Below are 20,789 nucleotides of genomic sequence, written 5' to 3' on the forward strand. Positions count from 1 at the left end.
ATTTGTTTGTTTCGCAGTAATGGGGATGGAACCCAAGGGAATTCTACCTCTGAGCTACAATCCCAGCCCTACTTTTTGTTCTTTATTTTGAAACAGGGTCTCACGGAGTTGCAAAGGGCCTCACTAAGGAGTAACTAAAGTTGTCCTCAAACCTCGATCCTCCTGTTTCAGTCTTCCAAATACTGGGATTACAAAATCAGTCCTTAAATTTATCTGGAATAACAAAAAGCCCAGAATAGCCAAGGTAGTTCTCAGCAACAAAAACCATGCAGGAGGAATCACAACACCTGACTTTAAACTATACTACAAAGCCATTGTAATAAAAACAGCATGGTACTGGCAAAACAAACAAACAAACAAACAAAAAAAAAACAGATACATAGACCAATGGAGCAGAATAGAAGACCCAGAAACAAGTCCACACAATTGATTTTCACAAAGGGGCCAAAAATATACACTGGAAAAAAGATAGCCTGTTCAACAAATGGTGTTGGCAAAACTGGCTAACCATATGCAGAAAACTGGAAATTAATCCCACTTTCTCACCCTGTACAAAAGTCTATTCAAGATGGATCAAAGAGGGACTTCCGGGAAGATGGCGACCGAGAAAAGCGGGGCTTAAGAGTCCCGCTAACAACCAATCTCCATTACCACAAAAAGAGCGCCTTTCATAGCCAGAAAACACCATCACCAGAAAAACAAAAAACCCACCAGGCTCCAGAGAGAAAGCGGGCTGAGAACAGAGCTCAGGGCCACAGAGGAGACACACGCGCCCGAGGACGCGGCAGCAGCGCCATACTGCCGGCAGCAGTGGCGAACTCAGCGGACGGCTACAGCAAGCCAGGAGAGCCGCTGCGGAACAGCCAGGCGGGATCTTTCGGCGCAGACAGCATTTAAAGCTCCCAGTGGCTGAGCTCAGCACACGCTGCAGGGATTCAGAGTGGAAATCAAAACCAGAGAAGAAAAAATACGCCAGCCTCATGGCCGAGGGCGTGGCAGAGGCGCCATATTGCCACCGGCGGCGGCAGCAGCAGTGAATTCACCGAGTCCAGTACAGCTACATCTACGTACTCAAGAACAGTGAGTCAAATTGCGGGCCACAGAGGAGAAATCCCAGTATTGTGCCTCCTGGGACTTGACCCAGTGAGGGAGTGGTGGTGGCAGAGATATCACACCATAGGAGAGCGTGCAACCTGGCACCCCCCATAGTTTAAAGCAGCCTCTATCGACTCCCTGGGTCGGAGACTCTGTGATACAACCCAGTAAAGGAGTAGTGGGGTCTGAGATAATACAGACTCGAGATCCAGAGCACCTTAAGTGAAGCCATAGTGACCCAAGGGAAGAACCCAGAGAAGGCACAAACCTCCGAAATCATGGGAAAGAGGAATAACACTGAAGTAATGAATGTGCACAACCCCACAACATCAGAACCTGATAAAACAGAAAATCAGAGATTTCTAGAAGATCAAATCAGGAAAATAACTGTAGAAATAATAGAGGTGCTTCGAAAAGAACTCAGAGAGAGCCAAAAAGAGATAAAGGATGCAATTAATGAAGTAAAGGCCTCAATTCAAAGCACAAACAACCGATTAGACCACATGGAGAACAGAATCTAGCTCTTAGAAGATGAGCAATCCAAAAATGAATGCATAGTTTCTAATCTAGAAAAAGATATCCAACAGCAGGAATCTGACATTGAAGAAATATGGGCCCATCTTAAGAGAGCTAACCTAAGAATAATTGGAATAGAGGAGGGAAAAGAAAGTGATACCAAAGGGATCAACAATCTCTTCAAGGAAGTAATAGCAGAAAATTTTCCAAATATAGAGCAAGAGGTTGATACACAGATCCAGGAAACTTATAGAACTCCCTTTAGACAGGATCCGAGAAGAGGATCCCCACGCCATATAATTGTCAAAATGACCAATGTGGAAGCCAAGCAGAGAATCTTAAAGGCAACAAAAACAAAGGGCCAAGTGACATTCAGAGGCAAACCAATTCGAATCACTCCAGACTTCCCAAACCAAGTCATGAGAGCCAGAAGGGCTTGGAGTAACATATTCCAAACTCTGAAAGAAAACAACTTCCAGCCAAAAATTTCCTATCCAGCAAAACTTTCTATCAAATTAGATGGAGAAATAAGAAGCTTCCATGACAAACAGAAACTGAAGGAATTTATGTCTTCAAAACCAGCGCTAGATAAAATACTCAAAGAGATTAACTACAAAGAAGAAATAGGTAACACTCACCAGAACCAGAGAAACAAGAGTCTCCATCCAACAGACAACTAAGATTGGTTATCTGTGGAGATTCATTATTTATGTTAGTCTTTTACCTATCTCAAAATTGTATTGTTTGCCTTTAGTGTTGTTAATTTTTAGGATTTCTAGTTGGAATATTAATATACCTTCAGATATAGCATTTGGAAATATTTTATCCAATTCTATTAGTAACTTTTAACTCTGTTTACATTGTCTTTGGATATACAATATTTTCTTTTATTTTTTAGGGAGTTTGTATATTCTTCTGTTGCCTGTGCCATTGAAATCATATCCAAGAAATCACTGCCAATTTCAATGTTGTGAGGTTTTATGACCCAGATTTTCTCCTAAAAGTTTATAGTCTTAAGATTTATATTTAGGTCTTTTATCTAGTTTGAGTTAATACTTGTATGTGGGATTAGGTAAGGGTCCAATTTTATTCTTTTCCATGTAATTATTATTTTTCAACAATATTTAGTTAAAAGATTATTATTTCCACCACCAAATCTTTGTGGAAACCTTGTCAAAAATAACTTGACAATATAGGGAAGAAGTTAGCTCTAGGCTTGTATTTAACTCCAATGGTCTATATATCTGCCTTTAGAACAGTACTACACTGTTTCAATTATTGTAGCTTTATATGGTTTGAAATCAGAAAATATACATCTTCTAGCTTTGTTTTTGCTTCGAGATTGTTTTGGGTATCTAGAGTCCATATCCCATATCAGGATAGATTTTTTCTGAAAAATAAATATATGATAGTTTCACCTAAAAAAAAGAAAAAAATATTCTCTGGTAAGAAAGAAAGCAAAAAGAAATATTGAAATGTTATCTTTAAGTCATCAAAAGCTTGGTATCAGACAAATGAAACTGTTATGTGAGATTATCATTTTTAATTTTGGATAAATTGCTATAATACTAGATGTCAACCACTAAGCCAAGCATGGGAAGGAGGGATGGGGAGGGAATGGGGTGGGGATCGGGTGGGGGCTGACTGGGCGATGTGTGCATGTATGTCTACAAAAGTTTGTATCCCACTATGATGTATGAATACAGTGCACTAATAAAATAAAAAAAAATAAAAAATAAAAAAAAAATAAAAAAAAATAAAAAAATAAAAGATGGATCAAAGACTTGGAAATCAAACCAGAGACCTTGAAGCTCCTTGAAGAGGGCATAGGTCCAACACTGCAACACAGAAGCACAAATAAACACTTTCTCAACAAGACCCCAAAGGCACGGCAAATTAAAAGGTAACTCAATACATGGGATTGCACGAAACTGAAGAGCTTCTGTTCAGCAAAGGAAACTGTCAAGAGCCTCAATCGAGAGCCAACAGAATGGGAGAAAATTTTTGCCACCTACTCCTCTGATAGAGAACTCATATCTAGAATGTACAGAGAACTGAAGAAACTCAACACTAAGAAAACAAGCATCCAATAACAAAATGGGCAAGTGAACCAAATAAATACTTCACAAAAGAGGAAATTCAAATGGCCAATAAATGCATGAAAAACTGCTCAACATCACTGACAATCAGAGAGATGCAAATCAAAACTCCCCTGAGATTTCACCTAACTCCACCTAGAATGGCAATCATTCAAAACACAAACAACAACAGATGCTGGTGAGGAAGAATGGGAGCAAATCTACCATTTGATCCAGCAGTTCCACTTCTGAGTATCTACTCAAAAGATAGGAAACCAAACTACCAAACTAATGCATGTGTATCTATGTTCATAGCTGCACAATTCACCATAGCCAAACTATGGAACCAGGCAAGATGTCCATCAACAGATGAATGGATTACAAAACTGTGGGATATGTACACAATGGAATTTTACTCAGCTATTTAAAAAAACTAAATGACATAATTTTCAGGGAAATGGATGGAACTGGAGGACATTATGCTAAGTGAGATTAGTCAGCCACAAAAAATAAGAAATGAGATGCTTTTCCTAATATGTGAGAGTTAGGGAGAAATGGGTCATAGGAGGAACTCTAGATGAAAAAGGAAATCCTATAGAGGAGCAAGCAAGACAACCTAAAGGAGGAGAAAGGAGGGGGGAAGAAGAAAATCTCTAAAACACACAAAGTACTTAAACATATCGAAGTCAACCACTAAGCCAAGCAAGAGAAGAAGGTACGGGGAAGGAATGGGGTGGGAATTGGGTAGGGGTTAAATCAGGGATATGTACATGTATGTACACACAAGTTCTTTACCCCAATATGATGTATGAATATAATGCACCAATAAAAAAATAAAAAAACAATAATAAAATCCATGTTAAAAAAGTAAAAAAAATCCAAACAGAAAATATATGCTCACAAAATCAGTTGAATTTATAAAAATCTGTGAGCTCAAGAAGTGAAACTATATATAGTAAAAACTATATTCTGCTATAATTTTTTTTTCTCTTACTGAAAGGGGTTAGAATATAAAGCTCTAGCTGGGTATGGTGGTACATCCTTGTAATCCCAGTACTTAGGAGGCTGAGACAAGAGGATCGTAGGTTAGCAGCCAGTCTCAACAACTTACTGAGGTCCTTTTTTATCAATTTAGTGAGATCCTGTTTCACACTAAAAACATAAGGCTGGGAGTGTAGCTCGGAGATAGAATGCCTTTGATTTCAATCCACAGTACTACACGCACAAATGTAAGCATCTATCTACACAAGGTAAAAGTTTTCCAGTGTTACATCTCTCAGAGACAGCAAGTAGGTGGTCCCAGAGAGGTGGCTTTAAAGTAGACAACTACCTTCTAATGTTATTTAACTTGTGGTGGTGGAAAGGTTTTTTTTGTTCTCTTTCCCTCCACACAATGTAGAGTGGAGGTTTTAACCCTGCCCTCCATGGCCAGAAACTGACCCAAAGTAGCATCCCAAATTGTTAGAGAGCCCAGGTCAACCAAGTAGCTTTTTTTTTTTAACCCAGTTCTGATTAGCTTAGAAAACATGCTGCAGCAGCCATCCATTCTCATGCAAAGTTAGCTAAGTTAGAAATGGCTTTTTGACTGCAGCCTGAACCAGTCCTGGGGGCTCTACCCTGAGGTCACCACCCAGGGATTGATAGTGACCTGCATGTGATTTGACCCCTTCACATAGCTGCATCTGCATGCAAGCAACAGAGAAAACCCCTTGTTGTTTTCATGGGACTGTGGACCACCCGGTCAAATTCCGGTGTGCATGTGCTTGCCTCAGCTCTAAGCACCACACACAAGGAATAGGGTTAGTGGAGACCTGGTGTGCTGACTCCCCCCTTGCTGCTGTGGCTTCAATGCATCAGCTGGTGGGGCAGTGGTTTGATGCCCACAGTGCCGTGGAATCCTGTAAGCCCAGTGCCACCCATGTACTTTTAGCCAGACCAAATCTTAATGTCAGAGTTGAGGCAGCTGCTGCAATAGCAGCAGTCACGACAGAGACAGCAAGAAGCACCAATTTCTGTTTTTTTTTTTTCCTGTTTAATTGCTCTGTTTCCCATCTTATGCACATGGGCACCCAGCTACTTTGCTTTGCTGGCTCTTATTTTTAAGAGGCGCAGTACAGACAAAGTCTAACTGTAAGCCACATGGGGTCAGTCTGCTAGATCTGAACCTTTAAGAAACTGTGGCAGAAGCCCCAGAAGGAAAAGCTCACTTTTTTTCACTTTCTGAACAGAGGTGTCTCCTCTTACAGGGTTCTTGTCCATTGAGTTTTGTCAAATGAGGTCCAAGGACTAGTGAAATATGGAAGTTTCATGTAAGTCAGGGAGAGAGAGAAGAGAAAGCAGCCCCCCACCAAGGGGGTGTGCAGAAAGAGGGTGACCACCGGAGCTCTTGGGAAGAGGGCCTTTAAAGGTTATTGAGGTTTCCCATCTGCTCTTTTATGATTGGTCAGAATTGGATTTGGGGGAACCAATAACTTTTGTACAGTCTTTATCCTTAATTTGAATTGTTCTCTGGTGGGCTGGTGGGCACTGGTTTCCTGGTGCCCACCCATCTGTCCTCTTCCTTTCACTTACCCCCCACCTCACAACAGGTGATGCAGGTGTCCTGCTGTATCCTTCCTCTTCGCAGGTCTTCTGCCCTGACTCACTTGGGAGGCTGAGACTGGAGGATCACAGGTTCAAAGCCAGCCTCTGCAACCTTGTGAGGCCCTCCATAACTTAGTGAGACCTTGTTTCAAAATAAAAAATAAAATAGGGCTGAGGGTGAGCTCAGAAGTAGAGTGGCTCTTAGTTCAATTATCATACCACAATAAAAAGAAAAAAAAGAAAAAGATTGCCTGGAAAAAATACCAAAAAGTAATTTAATTTACAAGAACATCCAGTTTTTTCTGTGATGCTACTATTTTAAGTTTAATTTTACTTGCAACACTAAAAACAAAAACAAAAACTGGCATAGCCTGGTGTTAAGCCCAGTTCTTGGGAGATTGAGACAAGAGGAACACGGGTTGGAGGCCTGTGAGACCCTGCCTCAAAATGAAAAAAGGGCTAGTGTTGGGTTATATGGGAACAAAGAAAACACAGTTTGATGGCAAGGAACAGGTTTTGTTCAGAAATAAAACCTGGGAGGAGGCAAGTGACCAGGAGAAGAGTCCACGAGCATCAGGAGCCCCCTCCTTACAGTCCTGGGCCTTTTGTAGGGTGTTAGGAGTCAGAGAGAGCAAAGCAGTCATGTATTTCTCCAATTGGTGGGCTTGATGCCAGCCAGAGGAGGTGAGTTCATGAGACTAGGGGCAGGCGATGGTCAAGGTGTTTATGTTTGTGCCTTTCCTGGGTCCATTTGTTCTCGGTCCTCTGTGGTCAGACCTTACGCCTGAATCTTACCATCAAATCTCACAGTGCCCACAGCTAGGAGTAGCTACGAGTGGCTCGGTGGTCCATTCCACAGTACCACAAACAAACAGACATAATACAAATGATACATTTGGTCTTATTATACCTGAAAATTTTTTATCACTCATATATATGACTCTTAGGCTCCAGATGTACCTACCAGATCTGCCTTATCTAGGGCTTCCTCAACTTAGTGGGCTGAAGTGCACAGGGCATTAGGGAATGCGCCCGGAGGGAGCAGCCCCTTTGCTCACTGAGTCACTCTTCGCAGAGCTCTAAGAGGCAGGCAGCACGGAAGCTGGACCGCATCTCTCACCGTATGGCGGAGCAGGAGATGGACTTTGCCGACCAGAAAGCCCAGTACCAGCTCGAGATAAGACACCTCAGGCGGATACTACAGGAGAAGCAGGAGGTCTTGGATAAGGTGCAGCGACAGAAACGGTACGGTCACCCAATCACAGCCACCAAACAGGAGGCCCTTTGTGTCAGTGCTTCATAGAATTTTCTGGTAAAAACCCTCTGGGCCTGTCTCATTTGCTTGATTCATTTTGTTTTTACATATTATCTGAATTTAACATTGGCCTTGATGTTTATTTGCCCCTCCTTTGCTTTATTCTCCTTTTTAAAGGTTTGTTATTTGAGTTGGATTTCTGAAAATAATGCAGTCCTCTAACTGCCTCTCCTATTCATTTCTTTATTTTTATTTCTATTTTTAGTTTTTGTGGGTCTGGGGATGGAACGCAGAAGCATTCGACCACGAGGTACACTCTTTGTCCTATTTTTTATTCTTCATTTTTAAACAGGGTCTCACTGAGTTGCGGAGGGCCTCACTAAGTAGCTGAGGCTGTCCGCGAACTGCGATGTTATGGTCTCATCCTCCTGAATGCTGGAATTACAAGTATGCATCAGCACACCTGGCTATAAATTGTGTGTGTGTGTGTGTGTGTGTGTGTGTGTGTGTGTGTGTGTGGTACTTTGGATGGGACCCAGGGGCCTTCTATTTCTGGGCTACACTCCCAGACCAATTTTATAATTTTATTCGAAAACAGGGTCTCACTAAAGTTGCTTAGAGCCTCACTCAGTAGCTGAGGCTGGCTTAGAATCTGTGTGACCCTCCTGTCTCAGCCTCCCAAGTACTGGGCTTACAAGCATGTGCCAGCACGACCAGCTTAGTAACCATTAATTCTACTCTCTACTCTGAGATCAACTTTCTTCAACTTCTTATGTGAGTGAGATCATGTGGTATTTATCTTTCTGTGCCTGGTTTATTTCACTTAACAATGTTCTCCTGTCTCAAATGACACAATTTCATCTTTATAGCTGAATAATATTCCATTGTATATATGTACATTGTGCATATTCCATTGTGCCGTGTGTGTGTGTGTGTGTGTGTGTGTGTGTGTGTGTGTGTGTATGATACTGAAGGCTGAACCAAGGAGCATTCTACTTCTGAGCTATACCCCCAGCCCTATTTAATTTTATTCTTTTTTATTTGGAAGCAAGGTCTCACTAGGTTGATTTGGTCTTAAACTGGGATCCTCCTGTCTCAGCCTCCCAAGTCCTGGGAGTACAGGTGTACGCCACCATGCCTGGTTTGGGGGTGTTTTTCATCAAGCTGTGCCTGGTGCTTGGCCAGTAGCATGGACTTCGAGGAAGCAATGGCTCACGGGAAAAGCGACTCTGGACAAGTTGGCACGTCACCACCTCCCTCAGCCTCCTGCCTTGCTGTGAAAACAATAGTGCTATGTCCCGCACTTGCTAATCCAGTTTCTAGCATTTTCCACAACCATCTGGTAGTGTCTGAGAAGAGGTGGCCTCTCAAGCCCTGTGCTGCTGGGCAAGGCTTTTCCTGCTCCCAGGCAGAGGCCAGCTGTTTCCTTCCCATGCGCTGCCTGGAGCCCCTGCCCTGTGAGGTGGTGGCTGGTTTGTTCCCCAAGGGCGCAGGCTGGTGAGGGCATGAATGCCCTTGTCTGCCCTGTTATCCATAGCAGACATGGTCACTCACCCAGAGCCCCTGTCTTGCCACATTTCTGTATCTTGTAAGCCTCGGCTCCCTCTGGCCACTGTCCCTCCTGCACAGGGTCCAGGCCAGCATCTGTGTCCTCAGGTAAGTGCCCCACTCCTCTGGCTCCTCCCTTCACCCCCTGACTCCTCGTCATGTCTGAGCCCATCGGGGCTTCTCTAGGTGGATGCCTGTGAAAGGCCCCCAGGCTGCAATGGGATAGCAGAGGGAAGACACTGGAGAGCCTGAAGACTCACGCTGTGGTGCCATGGCGAGGCATAGCTCTGTGGCCTTTACTGGCTCAGGCCGGCCACCACTGCCACATGTTATCACTGCATGTGTTAATTCTTTAGGAAACAGGGCATGCGTGTGTGTGTGTGTGTGTGTGTGTGTGTGTGTGTGTGTGTGTGGTGTTGATGCCCAAGTCAAAGAAAAGTCCACATGTAGAGGGCAAGGTAAGGAGTCTTTGCAGCCAGGGTCTGTGTCGTTTTCTATTGCCAATGGACCTGGTGCTCCAGAGCTGAAGCAGTGGCTCTGTCCTCTGGTGCTATGCAGTCTCACATTTCAGTCCTGACTATTTTAGATTCATAAAGGCTCTATAAATGTTTTTAAGTTGTGTGTGTGTGTGTGTGTGTGTGTGTGTGTGTGTGTGTGTATTGTATGTGGTGATGGGAGTTGGATCCAGGGGCATTCTACCTCTGTGATACTTCTCCAGCTCCATTTTATTTTTTATTTTGAAAAAGGGTCTTGCTCAGTTTCTGAGGCTGGCTTCGAACCTGTGATACATCTGATTCAGCCTCCCAAGAACTGGGACTACAGGCATGTGCTAATTTTCACCCTCCCTAATTTTTGCTATTTTGAATGTTTATTTTATTTTGTTTATTTCTCTCAGAATAATGGAGAATCAGCTTGGAGTTTTTTGCAACTCTATGTCTAAGGACAACCAAAGAATGCTAGAACCTGAGAAGAAGCTTGAAGCTGTTTGCACGTCTACCTCCAGAACTTGTCAAGGAAACTCCAGAGAAGACAAGCATATGGGATGCCTCGAGAGCTTTCCAGGACCCCTGCCCTAACCCCAGCTCCCAGAGGAACCTTTTTTCATGGACTTCCTCATATGCACATAATAATTAAATGCTGAAATGTATGAAATACTTTTTATAAATTTAAATACTATTTAAATATTGTTTAATGTTATTAATCTAAAGGGTAATGTAAATAAAATCATTCATGTTAAAATTGAAAAAAATAGTTAGCTTTACATGTTTGTTGATACAGATGCAACTTTTCTTTTGATCAATGGAGATGTTGAGTCTTTTGACTTTATTAAAGTTGCTGAATAGCTTTAAATTCATTATTGTCCTTTTCTGTTTTACTTGTGAAAATATAATGCACTAAGGGGGAATGGAACAACTGTTTGTATTCACCAGTTATAATGAGCAGAAGGTTTTTGTGTAAGTATGTGTTATGGTTTGAATGGTGGGGGTTCATTTTCTTATTCAACTAAAATTTGTAGAATAGAAAAATTAATACTAATAGGCATCTCAATGCAGCTTTAACAAATCTTTATTATGAAATCCGTAGGAGATAGAGCAGTAAGAAATGGAGAAGGAAAAAGCAACATGCTGACCCACATGCTGGAGAGCCGGAAAATGGAACTCTGGCCCATTTGGGGACGCCCAACCTTTAAATAGATCTTGTATTGGTAGCTTTCTCATCAGCGTCACCAAGGCAATGCGCTAGTTACTTATTCCTTAGCCAGGTGGTGCCTCCTTTTCTCTGGACAGTGCACTTACTAAGTGCAAGGGTCAAGAATCTACCTGGCCCTTGTCTCTATTGTATTGGGCAGTATTAGTTGCTCATCAACTAGGGTGCTTTGAAGCCACACACAAAGTTTACCTTTCCTTTTCCCAGGCCAGATCACAGAGGAGAGGAGGTAAACAGAGGCACCAGTTGCCTCTATAGCTTAATCATTAGATTGAAGGGCAAAGACAGAGAGGAACTCTGCATTGTGATAGCTGCAGCCCCCTCCCTGCCTGAGTGCCTGCACAGCACTCAGGCCCTGACTATATTTTACATTTTGGATTATCAAAGCAATTTTCCAATACCAGCACATTAATTAATACATTTTGACACCTCTTCCCAATACTGGTATAGTATGTATTGTATAATTGATGCATGTTTATTTTTAGCATTATTGGTGTTAATAAATGAACAAATGCCTATCTGAAGGAAGAGCTAAGAAAAAAAGAAGGCTAATCAGTTCTTCAGTTTTTCATATTAGGCAGGAGCCTGGCTATTTGCTTGATAATGCCTCTGGGCTAGAATCTAGAAGAGTACATTAGTCTTTTCCACAGGCTCCCTCTGAAGTGAACACAGTAGGTCCTGCAAGAAAAAGCATATAACTCTGGAGAAAAGAGAAACAATGCACATGACTGCCATTGTGCTTCTGCCTCCTGTTTACACTAGGCAAAACAAATCTCACAATCACGCCACCCTTCTGAAGTGTAAGAAAGTACATAAAAGAACTTGCATATTCTGAACTCAGGGCTTCGACCTGGAGCGTTGCTACTGAGCCTCACCAGTGAATAAAGAGACCTGCTATCCTAGTGGTGAGATAGAATAGAAGAAATAACATTTTAGGTAGAAAGGAGGCATATTGGGAAGGAAAGGAATATATTGTTTTAAAATCTGAAATCTTCAGATTCACAGTGATAACAGAGCTTGGTTATGCTTAAAAAAGCCAGGCCCACACTTTCAGATCATAATGGGCTGGCTCAGGAAGTTCCTGAGGCAGTTAAACCTGAGAGAGATTCACCTTTTGTCAGAGTTCTAAGAAGATCCCCAGCAAAGTCATGAACCTTTTGTTAAAGAGCCCTGCACCTCAGCAGCCCCACCTTCCTGCCTCCTCCACTCCTGAGGAGTCCTGTCCCAAAAAAGGATTCCTACCTTTTGTGAACCAGAAAGCTTCAAAACGAAGAGGCAGCCTTCTAAAAAATAGGACCGGGGGTGTAGCTCGTAGGTAGAATGCCCCTGGGTTCCATTCCCTGTACTGAAAAAGAAAAAAAATGAAGGTTAGTTCTCTTGCCTTCTTGCTGGTGAAGTCAGCATGCCTGAACTCTTTTGAAGTTCATACACGAAGGTCATGTATGTGTTTCCATACATCAGACAAGCATCTGGAGGGTACGGTATTTGCTCACACCTACGGCCCTTCCAGGGGAGGTCAGAGAAGGCCTTGTGATGGCTGGCTGGCACCCTAAGTGAAGTCGTAATGACCCAGGGAAGAATCCAGAGGAGGAATTAACTTACAACATCATGGAAAAGAGGAATAACAATGGAGCAGAGAATGCCCACAACCCCACAACATCATAACCTGATAACACAGAAATTCAGAGATCTCTAGAAGATCAAATTGGGAAGATAACTTTAGAAATAATAGAGGACTTTCGAAAAGAATTCAGAGAGAGTCAAAAAGAGATAAAAGATACAATTAGAGAAGTAAAAGCCTCAATTCAAAGTATAAGCAACAGATTATACCACATGGAAAATAGAATCTCACTCCTAGAAGATGATCACTCCAAAAATGAACACATATATTTTTGGGGGGTCTGGGGATGGAACCCAGGGGCATTTGACCTCCATGCTACACCCCCTGCCCTATTTTTTATTCTTTACTTTGAAACAGGGTCTCACTGAGTTGCAGAGGGCCTCACTAAGTAGCTGAGGCTGTCTGCGAACCGCGATCCTCCGGTCTCAGCCTCCCGAATGCTGGGATTACATGTGTGCGCCACCACGCCCGGCTTCATATTTTCTAATTTAGAAAAAATAATCCGACAGCAGGAATCTGACACTGAAGAAATATGGGCCCATTTTAAGAGAGCTAACCTAAGAATAATTGGAATAGAGGAGGGAAAAGAAGGTTAAACCAAAGGGATCAATAATCTCTTAAAGGAAGTAATAGCAGAAAATTTTCCAAACATAGAGCAAGAGGTTGATACACAGGTCCAGGAAACTTATAGAACTCCCTTTAGACAGGATTGGAGAAGAGGATCCCCACGCCACATAATTGTTAAAATGACTAATGTGGAAGCCAAGGAGAGAATCTTAAAGGCAACAAAAACAAAGGGTCAAGTGACATTCAGAGGCAAACCAATTCGAATCACTCCAGACTTCCCAAACCAAGTCATGAGAGCCAGAAGGGCTTGGAGTAACATATTCCAAACTCTGAAAGAAAACAACTTCCAGCCAAAAATTTCCTACCCAGCAAAACTATCAGATTAGATGGGGAAATAAGCTTCCATGACAAACAGAAACTGATGTAATTTATGTCTTCAAAACCAGCGCTAGAGAAAATACTCAAGGAGATTAACTGCAAAGATAATAGGTAATAAATGCCAGAACCAAAGAAACAAGATTGCCCAAACAGCAGACAACTAAGAAGAATAAACAGTATCTCAAATAGAAATAAAATGTTAACATGTTAGGAATTAAAAATTATCTCTCTATAATCACACTGAAAGTAAACAGCCTCAACTCTCCAAGAAAAAGACATAAAGTGGCAAAAAGGATTAAAAACCAGAATCCACCCATCTTCTGCTTACAAGAAACACACCTGACAAGTATAGATAGGAACAACCTCAAGGTAAAGGGCTGGAGCAAGGTAATCCATGCTAATGGTACTCGAAGATAAGCAGGAGTAGCAACTATGATATCAGACAAGTTAGACTTCAAACCCAAACTTGTTATAAGAGACAAAGAAAGTCATATTTTACTGGTAAAAGGAATAATCCAGCAAGAGGAAATAACAATTATCAACATCTATGCCCCAAACATAGGTGCAGCTACTTTCAAAATCAAACACTTTGTGACATGAAGTCACACATAAATCCCAACACAATAATACTGGGAGACTTCAACACACCTCTCACAACACTAGACCAATCTTCCAGATAAAGGGTCAGTAAAGATGCCTCAGAACTAAAGAACACCATTAAACAAATGGACCTGTTGGACACATGTAGAATATTGCACCCAACTACAGCAGAGTTTACATTTTTCTCAGCTGCTCATGGAACCTTCTCCAAAATAGATCACATCCTGGGACACAAAATGAGCACTAGCAAATTAAAAAAAATGTTGCATACTTCCCTGTGTCATTTCAGACCATAATGGAATGAAACTAGAAATCAACTATAAGAAGACCCAGAGAAACAACATAAACATGTGGAGACTGAACACCACACTTCTGAATGAAGAATGGGTCATAGAAGATGTAAGAGGTGAAATAAAGACATTTCAAGAAACAAATGAAAATAAAGATACAACATATCAAAACCTCTGGGACACTTTGAAGGTAGTATTAAGAAGAAAATTAATAGCACTGAGTGCTCACATAAGAAAAACAGAAAATCTTCAAATAAATAACCTAATGACACACATCAAAGCCCTTGAAAAGCAGGAACAATTGAATCCCAAAGCTAGCAGAAGACAGGAAATTATTAAAATTAGAGCAGAAATTAACGTAATAGAGAATAAAAACAATACAGAAAACCAACAAAACCAAAAGCTGGTTCCATGAAAAAATTAACAAGATAGATAAACCACTAACAACCTAACTAAAAAAAGAGAATCAACCCAAATTATGAAGATAAGGGATAAAAAAGGAGAAATTACTACTGACAGTGTAGAAATCCAGATGATTATCAGAAACTACTTTGAAAAACTATACTCCAACAAAATGGAAAATCTGGAGGAAATCGACAACTTCCTAGATAAATACGACCTTCCTAAACTGAGTCAAGAAGATATAGAGCACTTAAACCAACCAATAACAATCAAAGAGATTGAAACAGCAATAAAGAGCTTACCATCAAAGAAAAGCCCAGGACCAAATGGTTTCCCAAGTGAATTCTATGAAATCTTTATAGAAGAGCTAACCCCAATACTCCTCAAACTATTTTGCAAAATAGAAAAAACAGGAACTCTCCCAAATACATTCTATGAAGCCAACATCACACTAATAACCAAACCAAATAAAGACAGTTCAAGGAAGAAAAACTACAGGCCTATATCTCTGATGAACATGGATGCAAAACTATTAAACAATATACTAACAACACGCATTCAAAACCATATCAAGAAAATCATACACCATGTCCAGGTAGGGTTCATCCCAGAGATGCGAGGCTGGTTCAATATATGAAAATCAATCCATGTAATTCATCATATAAACAGAATAAAAGACAAAAATCACATGATTATTTCAATAGACACTAAAAAAGCATTTGATAAAATTCGACATCCATTTAAGATAAAAAAAAAACACTGCAGAGAATTGGAATAGAAGGGACATATCTCAACATTATTAAGGCAATCTACAATAGGCCCACCACCAACATCATAATAAATGGGGAAAAACTTCAAGAATTCCCCCTAAAAACCGGAACGAGACAAGAATGTCCATTATCACCACTTCTCTTCAATATAGTACTAGAGACTCTAGCCAGAGCAATAAGGCAAGAAAAGGAAATCAAAGGAGTACAAATAGGGAAAGAAGAACTCAAACTTTCACTATTTACAGATGACATGATACTATATTTAGAAAACCCAACAAACTCAACCAAAAGGCTTACAGAACTGATCAACAAATTCAGCAAAGTATTTGGATACAAAATCAATCTTAAAAAATCAGAAGCTTTCCTGTACACCAACCATAAATCCACTGAAAAATAAATTCAGAAGACACTTCCACTCAGGATCTCCCCCCCAAAATTAAAATATTTAGAAATAAACTTGATCAAGGAGATAAAATATCTCTACAAAGAAAATTATATAAGACTGAAAAAAGAAATTGAAGAAGATCTTAGAAGATGGAAGGATCTTCCATGTTCATGGATTGGCAGAATAAATATCATTAAAATGGTCATCCTTCCAAAAGTGATCTACAGATTTAACACAATGCCCATTAAACTACCAAAATCATTCCTCACAGACATAGAAAAATCAGTCCTTAAATTTATCTGGAGTAACAAAAAGCCCAGAATAGCCAAGGTAGTTCTTAGCAACAAAAACCATACAGGAGGAATCACAATACCTGACTTTATATTACAATGCCATTGTAATAAAAAACAACATGGTACTGGAAAAAAAAAAAACAGATACATAGACCAATGGAGAAGAATAGAAGACCCAGAAACAAGTCCACACACTTTTTGACAAAGCGGCCAAAAACACATACTGGAATAAAGATAGCCTGTTCAACAAATGGTGTTTGCAAAACTGGTTAACCATATGCAGAAAATTGGATATTAATCCCACTTTCTCACCCTGTACAAAAGTCAACTCAAGATGGACCAAAGACTTGGAAATCAAACCAGAGACCTTGAAGCTCCTTGAAGAGGGCATAGGTCCAACACTACAACACATAGGCACAGACAAACATTTCCTCAACAAGACCCCAAAGGCACAACAAATTAAAAGGAGATCTTCGCCTCAGAGGCCCCAGCACTGGCTTTTGTTCATGACAGGTTCCAATCCCGGCCTTGCTGACCCTGACACTGGCCTAGCCCCTCAGCAGGCTCCAATCCCTGGCTTGGAGGCCTTAGGCCTTGCCTTGCTTCACAGCAGGCTGCGATCCCAGCCTCACTGGCCATGGCACCAGACTAACCCCTTGGCAGGCTCCGATCCCGACCGGCCTTGGAGGCCCCAGCACCAGCCTTTCCCCTCGGCAGGCTCCGATCCAGGCCTTGGAGGCCCTAGCACTGGCCTTGCCTCATAGCAGTTTCTGATCCTGGCCTCTTTGGGCCCAGCACTGGCCTAATCCCTCAGCAGGCTCTGATTCAGGCCTTGGAGGCCTCAGTAGGGGCTTTGTCTCACATCAGGCTCCGATCCCAGCCACACTGGCCCCGAAAACGGTCTAAACCCTTGGCAGGCTCCGATCCAGGCCTCGGAGGCCTCAGTAGCAGCCTTGTCTCATGGCAGGCTCCAATCATGGCCTCGGAGGCCCCAGCACCGGGCTTGCCTCACGGGAGGCTCCGATCCCAGCCTTGCTGGTCCCAGCACAAGCCTAACTCCTTGGCAGGCTCCGATTCCAGCCTTGAAGGCCCCACCACTGGTCTTGCCTCATGGTAGGCTCCGACCCTGGCCTTGCTGATCCCGGCACCGGCCTAACCCCTCGGCAGGTTCCGATCCCAGGCTCGGAGACCCCAGGCCTGGCCTTGCTTCACAGCAGGCTCTGATCCCAGACTCGCTGGCCCTGGCACCAGCCTAACCTCTTGGCAGGGTCTAATCCCGCCTGGCCTCGGAGGCCCCAGCACCTGCTTTACCTCAAGGCAGGCTCCAACACCAACCTCGCTGGCCCTGGCAGTGGCCAAAACCCTTGGCAGGCTCCGATCCAGGCCTCAGAGGCTTCAGTAGGGTATTTGTCTCATGCCAGGCTCTGATCCTGGCCACACTGGCCCCGAAACCAGCCAAATCCCTTGGCAGACTCCAATCGTGGCCTTGGAGGCTCCAGCACTGGCCTTGCCTCATGGCAGGCTCCTATCCCAGCCTCGCTGGCCCCAGCACTGGCCTTGCCTCACAGCAGGCTCCAATCCCAGCCTCGCTGGTCCCGGCACCAGCCTAATCCCTCGGCTGGCTCCAATCCCAGCCTTGAAGGCCCCAGGACCGGAATTGCCTCACTGAAGGCACTGATTCCGGCCTAGCTGGCCCTGGCACCAGCCTAACCCCTCGGCAGGCTCCCATCCCAGCCTCGGAGGCCCCGTCACCAACCTTTCTCTTCGGCAGGCTTCGATACCAGCCTTGCTGGCCCTGTCACTGGCCTAACCCCTCGGCAGGCTCCTATCTTGGCCTCAGAGGCCCCATCACTGGACTTGCCTCACGGCAGCCTCCAATCCCACCTTCACTGGCCCCAGCACCGACCTTTCCCCTCGGCAGGCTCTGATCCAGGCCTCAGAGGCCCCAGCACTGGCCTTGCCTCATGGCAGGCACCTATCCTGGCCTCTCTGGCCCCGGCACCAGCCTATGCCCTTGGCAGGCTCCGATCCAGGCCTTGGAGGCCTCAGTAAGGGCTTTGTCTCATGGCAAGCTCCAATTCTGGCCTCACTGGCCCCGGCACCAGCCTAACCCCTTGGCAGGCTCCGATCCAGACCTCGCAGGCCTCAGTAGCGGTCTTGTGTCATGGCAGGCTCCAATCCCGGCCTCGCTGGCCCTGGTACCGGCCTAAACCCTCAGCAGGCTCTGATCGCAGTCTCAGAGGCCCCATGACTGGTCTTGCCTCACGGCAAGCTCCAGTCCCGGCCTCGCTGGTACCGGCACCGGCCTAACCACTCAGCAGGCTCCGATCCCGGCCTTGAAGGCTCCAGCACTGGACTTGCCTCACTGCAGGCTCTGATTCTGACCTAGCTGGCCCCAGCACTGGCCTAACTCCTCGGCAGGCTCTGATTCTGGCCTCAGAGGCCTCAATAGCAACCTTGCCTGACAGCAGGCTGAAGTACCAGCCTTGCTAGCCCCGGCACCAATCTAACCCCTTGGCAGGCCCAATCCCAACCTCAAAGACCTCAGCTCCAGTCTTGCCTCATGGCAGGCTCCAATCCCGGCCTCGCTGGCCTTGCACTGGCCTTTCCCCTTTGCAGGCTCTGATCCTGGCCTCGGGCACGGCCTCCTGCCATGCACCATGTCTTCCTGGGGGTAGGCCAAGACACCTTCCCCCCGCCCGAGGCATTGGTCTTCCAGCCAGGGCCTCTGGACCTTTTGAGGGGCCACTGGGCCCCGCGCGCCCCCTGCCCGGGGAACAAGGGCTTTGTGGCCAAGGCCCCAGTCCTTCCGGGGGGCCGGTGTGCCCTGCGCACCCCCTCCACAGTGCCCATGATCTTGCGGCACAGGCCCAGTTCTTCTGGGAGGCCAGCGTACCCCACGCGTTCCCCTCCCGGGGCCCAGGGCCCTGCAGTCCCAGCCTCTGGACCTTCCCAGGGGCGAGCATGCCCCGCGTGACAGCACGCCTGGGATCCAGGGTCTTGCAGCCCAGGCCCCAGTTCTTCTGAGGGGTGGGCATGCCCAGCAAGACTCCTGCCAGGGTCCCAGGGCCTTGCGACCTGGGCCTCTGGTCTTTCCTGGGGTTCGGCGTGCCACACGCAAACCCCGCCTGTGTCCTAGGACCTTGCGGCATGGACCTCCAGTCCTTCCGGGGGTTCGACGTGCCCCGCGTGAAGCCTGCCTGAGCCCAGAGCCTTGCGGCCCGGCCTGCAGACCATCCGGAGTCCGAAGTGCTCCACGCGACCCCCACCTAGGGCCCAGAACCTTGTGGCCCCGGCCTCCGACCTCCTGGGGGGCGGAGGTGTCCTGCGTGATCCCCGCCAGGGGCCCAGGGTCTTGCTGCCTAGCCCCAGGTTCTTCTGGGGGGTCCAGCGTGCCCACCATGCCTGGCTCCATTATTATTGTTGTTTTTATTATTTATTACTTAGTATGGTCCTGTGGATTGAAAAAAGAAGCATTCTACCCCCGAGCTATACCCTCAGCCCTTTTTAAAATTATATCTTATTATGAAACAGAATCTCATTAAGTTGTTGAGGGCCTTGCTGAATTGCTGAGGGTGGCCGCAAACCTGTAATCCTCTGTGTCAGCCTCCCAAGTACTGGGATTCTAGGCATGAGCCACCACACCTGGCTGAGTTAGTTAAAGTTCTGAGACAGGGTCTTCCTAAGTTCTCTAGTCCCCAAAGTGTGATCTTCCTTTTTTGGCTTCCCGAGTACCTGGAATTACAGATCTCCATCCTCATGTCCAGCCTGTAGTCCTTTTTGTTTTGTTTGTTTTTCTGGTGATACCGGAGGATCTCAGTTAGCAGATAGCCTCAGCTGCTTACTGAGGCCCTCCATAACTTAGTGAGACCCTGTTTCAAAATAAAGGATAAAAAATAGGGCAGGATATATAGCTCGGAGGTCAAATTCTTCTGGGCTCCATCGCCAGACACGCAAAAAGAACAACAATAAAAAATCAAAGTAAAAAATATTTATTTACATTGGCAGCATCCTACCGACCCCTCCTGAAGAACAGCGGCGCTGTTGCCAGGAGCAAGGGGCTTATGATACACAGTGCTTCACTGCCAGTTTCTTTTAGATGGATATAGCCGCTACCTGAAACTTTTAAGTCCTTTCCACTTCAGATGCAGGTCTAGGTCTTTCATAGAAAACTACCCTCGCAGGCTTTTTGCTGAGAATGAGAGTCCCTGACTTCTTAGGAAGATCCCCAGTGGCCGGCTTCATCTTAGCTGAATCAGGGCATGCCACCTGCAGCCCACTAACCTAAGTGCCCAGGTCCAGCCCCAGACAGCAAAGCCGCAGCTCAATCACAGGGCTCCTCCAGGCGTGCCTCCTTCACCAGTTGCTGTGGTCCTGTTTTTTCTTGATTTTTAACTGTGCAAACCAGGCCCTGTAGGTTAGGGTGAGGGTGGCTGTCACCTGGACTGAGTGAAGAAGGTGTGGGTTTGCTGTGATACCGCTTGTCCTACCACTGGCTTGAAATCTGGGGTAGAAGCATTACTCAGTTGCTGGATACTTGGAAACTTCTGAAGCAGAAGAGAAGCTTTAACTTTTCCAACACCTGGGATCTGTTGCACAGTTCAAAGGAGGGATGGCTCAGAGAGCAGAGACCTTTTCTTCCTGAGGAAAGGGTTTTTACTGGGTTCTTTGGATTGCTCAAGAACCTGAAGGAGAAATTAA

General features: G+C 44.6%; 1 pseudogene across 1 annotated transcript in view; it reads right to left on the minus strand.

Annotated features, from left to right (window-relative positions):
- Nucleotides 1-20,524: 20,524 nt before the first annotated feature.
- The window catches only part of LOC308269171 (Fanconi anemia core complex-associated protein 24-like), a 75,027-nt pseudogene continuing 74,762 nt past the window's right edge, over nt 20,525-20,789 (minus strand). The window contains exon 4 of the transcript in view: nt 20,525-20,773. The product of the transcript in view is annotated as a Fanconi anemia core complex-associated protein 24-like (transcript). The remainder of the gene's footprint in view (nt 20,774-20,789) is intronic.

This window comes from Muscardinus avellanarius, assembly GCF_963383645.1.
Source record: "Muscardinus avellanarius genome assembly, chromosome: 10".
Lineage (NCBI taxonomy): Eukaryota > Metazoa > Chordata > Mammalia > Rodentia > Gliridae > Muscardinus > Muscardinus avellanarius.